The sequence below is a fragment of the Pecten maximus genome, chromosome 10 (genome assembly GCF_902652985.1).
Source record: "Pecten maximus chromosome 10, xPecMax1.1, whole genome shotgun sequence".
NCBI lineage: Eukaryota > Metazoa > Mollusca > Bivalvia > Pectinida > Pectinidae > Pecten > Pecten maximus.
Window position 1 is genome coordinate 23,673,032 of NC_047024.1, and position 9,546 is coordinate 23,682,577.

The following is a 9,546-nucleotide window of genomic DNA, read 5'->3' on the forward strand; positions in this document are numbered from 1 at the left end:
AACTCGTTAAGTGCAATATTATCGACAAAATTCACGATATCAGAATATTACTAAATGAAGAAAAGATGATAACCGGTGAATTGAACGAAAAAGAAAGTGAGATGCACAGAATAACAAACTTAATAATTATCTGTGTCAAATGGACAATATGGAAAGTACGAAATATAATAAAATACCAACACAAACGAACGTCTGCTAATTCTGCTTTTCATATCCTAAAAAACATAATCCACAGCGAATTACAGACCCATGGTAGAAACCTGAAACCTATTTTTAGACTACTCGCGAACAATATTTAACATACTTTATATACCTCCAGGAAATATACAAGTCTAGATTTGATAAGTTAGAGCAAGTTTATATTACATAGTATCGGTTCAATGACGATAATTAACTCAAAACTTACTTCATGTCCAATTTAATACACAGCCACATGTCGGTAAGCACAACCGGAAGTTACTTTACAAATATTGGGTACTACTAATTACTCCAGCGAGACTATCTACCGACAACACGATAAAAGAACCAAAACACACATACACACTCTCACCGATCAGTCTAACGTAGCTAACAAGCAGTAATGCCATTAATGATAATAATAATAATAATAAAAGACTAACGTAATAATGCCATTTAAATATACATTTATTTATATACTGTGTGTATTTATATATTATTATGTATTAAGTAATACGTTGTGTAATGTTGTGAATACCTCCAAATAGTGGTAAGTGTGGATTCACAAGTGATTATAATTGGTGTGAAAATTAGAGCGGTGTCGAAAGTAAAGGAGATTGAAAGTTGTGATATATTTGGTGAATATACTCAACACGTATGTTTATTGTATACTTGTGTAGGTACATTTGTATGATGTATGTATGTGTGCATGTACTGTGTATGTATGTGTGATATGGGTCAATCAAGTGCGATTACAGGTTGTGAGTCAGTAATGGTAAGTGTGGATTTCCACGCTAGACCATAACACGACTGGCTCACAGCTGGTGATCATGATTGACCTATCCAACTATCATGAAGTGTATGTATATAAGTATGTATGTATGTATGTACATGTGTGGTATGTATGTAATTATGTATGTGTGATATGGGTCAATCAAGTGTGATTACAGGTTGTGGGTCAGTAATGGTAAGTGTGGATTTCCACGCTAGACCATAACAAGACTGACTCACAGCTGGTGATCATGATTGAAGTTTCCAAATATCATACGGTGTGTGCGTGCGTGCGTGCGTGCGTGCGAAATCAATGTGCGAGATGCAATCAAGTGAGTGACGTAATAATTAAATATGTATATATGGTGAGTGAAATTATTTAGGAAGTAATGAATCCAGTATATGAATGTGTGTAATACAATGAAAGAAAATAAAGGAATGAAATGTGTAAATGAATGTAAGGTGATGAATGAGAGCCCTCTTGTATGAGGATATATTTGTCAGGATACTGAATCCAGGGCCTCAACCCTGGCAGCAGTCCAAATTTTAAATGTTCTGGGGCATTAAAATTTCTTGTACCTAAAAAAAAAAAAAAAAAAAAAAATCCGCCAGTGACAACGTCAAAGAGTTTAACGCATTGTAAAGTATTCTTCGTAATACCGATTATCTATGTAATTCCACTTTACATCGCATATATAATATTTAATTAATGAATTATCTGATTAATTGAGTCAGGTGTAAACGTCCAACGTTACTCTAATAATGATCAAGCTGGCTGAAGTGCTTACAGAATAAAGAAACTGGATTTAAATGAGAAAGAAAAGAGATTAGTTGAGGGGTAGTAGTAGTTATTTTGTGTCAACGCCAGAATTTTATAGTATTAAGGGCTAACGCCAGAATACTCAGAATAACCTCGTATTCTTACCGATATTGTGTGTGGTCAATATATTTTTAACTAGTCATGTAGTGGTCCTTTTTTTTAATTGAAGATAGGCATAACCCTAAATAGATGGCAAGTTCAATAAAAAACAAAATATCAAACAACTATCAGCTATTACCCCATCCAAATTTTAACTTCGAAAAAGTTCAACTGATACTGCTAGTTCATGGTATACGTATAATGCCCCGGCCCTGTCTGAACAAGTTACTGAGCATCATTACATGCAATCTTTCGTTTTCAAAAACGAAGTTCAACAACTACCGAAATGATGCAGTTGAAGAAAAGAAAGGGACGATCTCATCACTGGCATTAAAACATGCTATCTTATTAGTCCGTGATCTCGCAAACGACGTCCTGTACATGCACATGTAAAATAAAGTATGCCGAGATGACCCCCAAAAGTGCACCTGGTGACTGTCGATTATATAATCGCATGACTTTTCAACCCCGTATGTAAATGAAGAATCTGGACAGGCTGAGGGAGCCGTTTGAAAAATGGCGTTCAGAGCGAGGAATTCGGCAATGTTTTCACGGATTATTGTGTTTTGGATGTAACAATTCGTATTGAGTGACACGGTAGGTTAAAGATGAATGTTTCCAGATGACGGTAGTATATAGTATGCACCGTGTCAGTTTGAATAAATGTGTTTTTTTAGTCGATTGAAGTGAGCTGGGGTGCCGTTTCTCGTGACGGAGTTTCCGGCCTTGTGCTTAACAGATTACACACACCACTGTCAAATAAAAAAAATGAAATTCACATTTTCTATGCAAGCGCCTGTGATGTTGATAGGCTGTAGAAGTGACAAATCTCGCTATTGTTGTGCGAATTATTCACATTGTATAGTAACCATGGAACCAAATGATTTCCCATAGACGATAATGTTAACGTTTACCACTGTCCTGCTTAAATGGAGTTTTCAACACTGGTCCACTAGCCATTATTTTGAAGAATGTCATCTCTGAAAACTGTAAATAGATTGTTTAAACATTCTACCTATTTAAACTTTTTATTATATGGGGGGGCCATCATCTTGTATTGAATTCAGCACCAAAAATTCACCTAAATTTACAACAAAACTAACTCCCCCTGACAAAAACAGGCTAGACAAAAATTAACTTTTTTCTATATATTTTACATCTTCGTGTATTGCCTCGCCCACTCATTGAACTTTGGAAACTTTTCTCATCTGAATATCCAATCAGTAGGACCCGATGCATTCACCTTCCTATTAAATCTTCTGCCCAAACGGGGAAAATCCACAATCTATTTTTGATTTGGTTCTGTGGTCCCTGTACATGTATTTTGTGCTCAGTGTTTTCTGTGATATATCAGAGTGCGATGAAATTATCTGATTGTGAGAAAACTAAGCTACGAGTGTAAGTTATGAAAACTGACCCGGATAACCCCAACGGTAACTATACATGTGTAATTTGACCCCGAAATAGAATCTTTTCTACACTAAATCATGTCCTTTCGCGTCATATTAACTTTTATTTAGAGTCACATCCCTTCCACCATATCGCGATACGTTGTACAACGTTGTCCTTACGTCTCCTGTCCTTTCCACCCTACGAAAATATAGGTCGCGCGTGAAAATACAGTGCCGCGGGTATCAACTGGTCCTCGCAAAATAGTTCATAATTCTTCAATGCACACTTCCGCATCAGCACTAAGAATTCTTACAGGCGATTTCCACCTTTACAGGACGATAACCTCACTGAATATATTCTTAGGTACCGTGAAAACGTGAAATCGGTATTGAATATAAACCAGATTTGGTGTAGCTAGCGGTATCGCTTCTCGGCCTTTTGGCTAAGATCAAAGTGTAGTATCTGTTCTTATCAGCTTAATATCTGATACGTACCCCACTGGGGTACTTCGATATTAAACTGATTTTTGGACACAGGTGAGATGTCAGGGGCTTGCTCCGCTCTTACCACGGGTTGGCCCGGTATTGCAGTACCTCCGGGAACGGCCCACTCCTCCCACGGGAGGAGATACAAAAAATAACATTAGTTTATCCCAAACCAAATGTAGCAAACGGTATTTACTTCATGATCACATTAAAGAACATTTCACTAGCCAATCACCCCTGACGACCTTAACTTGAAATAGTTACCTTACCTCTCATACAATGTCGCAACAAATACGTAGTAGATCAAATTGATATTAAAACACCAACGACAACAAGATAGGAGTTAAGTGCCTAAAACAATCGGTACTATACGAAAAAATAGTGTCTTATTTAAATTGGATATGTGCTTTTATATCTGATGTTGATAGGCTGTAGAAGTGACAAATCTCGCTATTGTTGTGCGAATTATTCACATTGTATAGTAGCCATGGAACCAAATGATTTCCCATAGACGATAATGTTAACGTTTACCACTGTCCTGCTTAAATGGAGTTTTCAACACTGGTCCACTAGCCATTATTTTGAAGAATGTCATCTCTGAAAACTGTAAATAGATTGTTTAAACATTCTACCTATTTAAACTTTTTATTATATGGGGGGCCACCATCTTGTATTGAATTCAGCACCAAAAATTCACCTAAATTTACAACAAAACTAACTCCCCCTGACAAAAACAGGCTAGACAAAATTAACTTTTTTCTATATATTTTACATCTTCGTGTATTGCCTCGCCCACTCATTGAACTTTGGAAACTTTTCTCATCTGAATATCCAATCAGTAGGACCCGATGCATTCACCTTCCTATTAAATCTTCTGCCCAAACGGGGAAAATCCACAATCTATTTTGTGATTTGGTTCTGTGGTCCCTGTACATGTATTTTGTGCTCAGTGTTTTCTGTGATATATCAGAGTGCGATAAAATTATTTGATTGTGAGAAAACTAAGCTACGAGTGTAAGTTATGAAAACTGACCCGGATAACCCCGACGGTAACTATACATGTGTAATTTGACCCCGAAATAGAATCATTTCTGCACTAAATCATGTCCTTTCGCGTCATATTAACTTTTATTTAGAGTTACATCCCTTCCACCATATCGCGATACGTTGTACAACGTTGTCCTTACGTCTCCTGTCCTTTCCACCCTACGAAAATATACGTCGCGCGTGAAAATACAGTGCCGCGGGTATCAACTGGTCCTCGCAAAATAGTTCATAATTCTTTCAATGCACACTTCCGCATCAGCACTAAGAATTCTTACAGGCGATTTCCACCTTTACAGGACGATAACCTCACTGAATATATTCTTAGGTACCGTGAAAACGTGAAATCGGTATTGAATATAAGCCAGATTTGGTGTAGCTAGCGGTATCGCTTCTCGGCCTTTTGGCTAAGATCAAAGTGTAGTATCTGTTCTTATCAGCTTAATATCTGATACGTACCCCACTGGCCATGGGGTACTTCGATATTAAACTGATTTTTGGACACAGGTGAGATGTCAGGGGCTTGCTCCGCTCTTACCACGGGTTGGCCCGGTATTGCAGTACCTCCGGGAACGGCCCAATCCTCCCACGGGAGGAGATACAAAAAATAACATTAGTTTATCCCACACCAAATGTAGCAAACGGTATTTACTTCATGATCACATTAAAGAACATTTCACTAGCCAATCAACCCTGACGACCTTAACTTGAAATAGTTACCTTACCTCTCATACAATGTCGCAACAAATACGTAGTAGATCTAATTGATATTAAAACACCAACGACAACAAGATAGGAGTTAAGTGCCTAAAACAATCGGTACTATACGAAAAAATAGTGTCTTATTTAAATTGGATATGTGCTTTTATATCTGATGTTGATAGGCTGTAGAAGTGACAAATCTCGCTATTGTTGTGCGAATTATTCACATTGTATAGTAGCCATGGAACCAAATGATTTCCCATAGACGATAATGTTAACGTTTACCACTGTCCTGCTTAAATGGAGTTTTCAACACTGGTCCACTAGCCATTATTTTGAAGAATGTCATCTCTGAAAACTGTAAATAGATTGTTTAAACATTCTACCTATTTAAACTTTTTATTATATGGGGGGGCCACCATCTTGTATTGAATTCAGCACCAAAAATTCACCTAAATTTACAACAAAACTAACTCCCCCTGACAAAAACAGGCTAGACAAAAATTAACTTTTTTCTATACATTTTACATCTTCGTGTATTGCCTCGCCCACTCATAGAACTTTGGAAACTTTTCTCGTCTGAATATCCAATCAGTAGGACCCGATGCATTCACCTTCCTATTAAATCTTCTGCCCAAACGGGGAAAATCCACAATCTATTTTTGATTTGGTTCTGTGGTCCCTGTACATGTATTTTGTGCTCAGTGCTTTCTGTGATATATCAGAGTGCGATAAAATTATTTGATTGTGAGAAAACTAAGCTACGAGTGTAAGTTATGAAAACTGACCCGGATAACCCCGACGGTAACTATACATGTGTAATTTGACCCCGAAATAGAATCATTTCTACACTAAATCATGTCCTTTCGCGTCATATTAACTTTTATTTAGAGTTACATCCCTTCCACCATATCGCGATACGTTGTACAACGTTGTCCTTACGTCTCCTGTCCTTTCCACCCTACGAAAATATAGGTCGCGCGTGAAAATACAGTGCCGCGGGTATCAACTGGTCCTCGCAAAATAGTTCATAATTCTTCAATGCACACTTCCGCATCAGCACTAAGAATTCTTACAGGCGATTTCCACCTTTACAGGACGATAACCTCACTGAATATATTCTTAGGTACCGTGAAAACGTGAAATCGGTATTGAATATAAACCAGATTTGGTGTAGCTAGCGGTATCGCTTCTCGGCCTTTTGGCTAAGATCAAAGTGTAGTATCTGTTCTTATCAGCTTAATATCTGATACGTACCCCACTGGGGTACTTCGATATTAAACTGATTTTTGGACACAGGTGAGATGTCAGGGGCTTGCTCCGCTCTTACCACGGGTTGGCCCGGTATTGCAGTACCTCCGGGAACGGCCCACTCCTCCCAAGGGAGGAGATACAAAAAATAACATTAGTTTATCCCAAACCAAATGTAGCAAACGGTATTTACTTCATGATCACATTAAAGAACATTTCACTAGCCAATCACCCCTGACGACCTTAACTTGAAAAAGTTACCTTACCTCTCATTCAATGTCGCAACAAATACGTAGTAGATCAAATTGATATTAAAACACCAACGACAACAAGATAGGAGTTAAGTGCCTAAAACAATCGGTACTATACGAAAAAATAGTGTCTTATTTAAATTGGATATGTGCTTTTATATCTGATGTTGATAGGCTGTAGAAGAATATCAATCTTTGGCTTCAAACTTTGAACATTTAAATGGACAAATGAGTATTTGCTATAATCTAAACATTCACTTATATTTGATTCTAAGAAAGAATCAGTGGTATCATTTAATGGGCCAGGGTTACATTCAATATCACCTGACCAGTATAGTTTCATTATAACATAAAGTACTACATGGAGAACAGAAATAGAAAATGCTAAAGAATCGACAAATAGCAAAAGCGCGGGAGAATGTCTCGCTGAAAAGGTACCTAAAGACAGAATGTTAGAATATATGTTCATCACTATAGGACAAATTATACACCACATCAGACTTAGACAAAGGATATCAAGCACGCTGATAAATGTTGTAAGATGTACAGATTGATAGTGTTGGTTGAACGCGCCTATCCGAGCACGATACATAAGAAGACAGTCAGACATTGGCTAGGTAACACCAGAATTTGGGATTCATGCCAAACGTGCTGGAATGACGAGTTTAACAATACCAGGAAACGTACTGCATATAAATAAGAACGGCAAGCTATCTGGGAGGAGAGTGACAAGGGAGGGGTAGGGGAATGTGGACAATGGAGAGGGAATAGTTTGTGCAAAAAGGGATACAGAGAATACTAGACATAACATAAACATGTTGGAGTGGGAGATGGAATGGATCAGGAGGAAAATCAGTGAATAATTATTGATATAACAAATACATGTAGGTGCGCATATACGAAGCGGTGTTTTTTAGACAGAAAAAGACGAGAAAAAAAATCTAGCGATTATACCTTATGGGGCGTCTTAATGTCGGGTACATTGTAACAGGTAGGAAAAATAATTCAATATACACTTATGGACCGTGACATAATATACACTACATGTGTACACTTATATACGGTGACATAAAAGTAACATTATTTTTGGTATAATTATGTGCATGGCACAAGTGAAATTATAATTGTCACTTATGAAGAGTGACGTTAGAGACACTGTATTTGTACAATTATAAACCGTGTCATGAGAGACACTGTATTTGTACATATATACTGTGACATTAGAGACACTGTATTTGTACATTTATATACCGTGACATAAGAGACACTGTATTTGTACACATATATATCGTGACATAAGAGACACTGTATTTGTACATATATATAACGTGACATTAGAGACACTGTATTTGTACACATATATATCGTGACATAAGAGACACTGTATTTGTACACATATATACCGTGACATAAGAGACACTGTATTTGTACACATATATACCGTGACATTAGAGACACTGTATTTATACACATATATACCGTGACATAAGAGACACTGTATTTGTACATATATATACCGTGACATTAGAGACACTATATTTATACACATAAATACCGTGACATTAGAGACATTATATTTGTACATTTATATACCGTGACATAAGAGACACTGTATTTGTACATATATACCGTGACATAAAAGACACTGTATTTGTACACATATATACCGTGACATTAGAGACACTGTATTTATACACATATATACCGTGACATTTGAGACACTATATTTATACACATACATACCGTGACATTAGATACACTGTATTTGTACACATATATACCGTGACATTAGAGACACTGTATTTGTACATATATACCGTGACATTAGAGACACTGTATTTGTACATATATACCGTGACATTAGAGACACTGTATTTATACACATATATACCGTGACATAAGAGACACTGTATTTGTACATATATATACCGTGACATTAGAGACACTGTATTTGTACACATATATACCGTGACATAAGAGACACTGTATTTGTACATATATATCGTGACATAAGAGACACTGTATTTATACACTTATATACCATGACATTAGATACACTGTATTTGTACACATATATATCGTGACATTAGAGACACTGTATTTATACACATAAATACCGTGCCATAACAGACACTGTATTTGAACACTTACATATCGTGATACCGTGACAAAACATGATATTACATTTCGATAAAAGTAACACTGAATCATATATGCCGTATTTAATATCATTGATATATGCATATGACGAAAATAACAAATACTTATCGATCTGATAAATGCATAAGGAATACAGGGTAATATTTTTCAAATACACAGGTTTGGGGCATTCCGGACAATACACACGTTTCGGTGTGAAACTGAGTTATAAATCTGCGGGTGGGGTGTGCTGCTGGGTGTCTTCGGCAGTATGCTTCAGTGAGATAGCACTTTAAATCGGCAAAAGTTCCGGCCTATCACAAGGAGACTTAACACGAACATACTGCAGCCTTCCAAAACACACATGCGCACTCACCACACGCATGCATGTTGCAAGCACGGGAGGCCGTCCTTA

At 37.0% G+C, this 9,546-nt stretch overlaps 3 non-coding genes across 3 annotated transcripts; all 3 read left to right on the forward strand.

The window, feature by feature from the left end:
• The first annotated feature begins 3,681 nt into the window (after positions 1–3,681).
• LOC117336935 lies at positions 3,682–3,874 on the forward strand. The gene has a single exon (XR_004534716.1). It is a non-coding gene; the product is annotated as a U2 spliceosomal RNA (small nuclear RNA).
• A 1,301-nt stretch (positions 3,875–5,175) lies between these two features.
• Positions 5,176–5,374, forward strand: LOC117336946. Its single transcript, XR_004534726.1, has one exon. It is a non-coding gene; the product is annotated as a U2 spliceosomal RNA (small nuclear RNA).
• Positions 5,375–6,675: 1,301 nt separating this feature from the next.
• On the forward strand, positions 6,676–6,868 carry LOC117336937. Its single transcript, XR_004534717.1, has one exon. It is a non-coding gene; the product is annotated as a U2 spliceosomal RNA (small nuclear RNA).
• Positions 6,869–9,546: the final 2,678 nt, after the last annotated feature.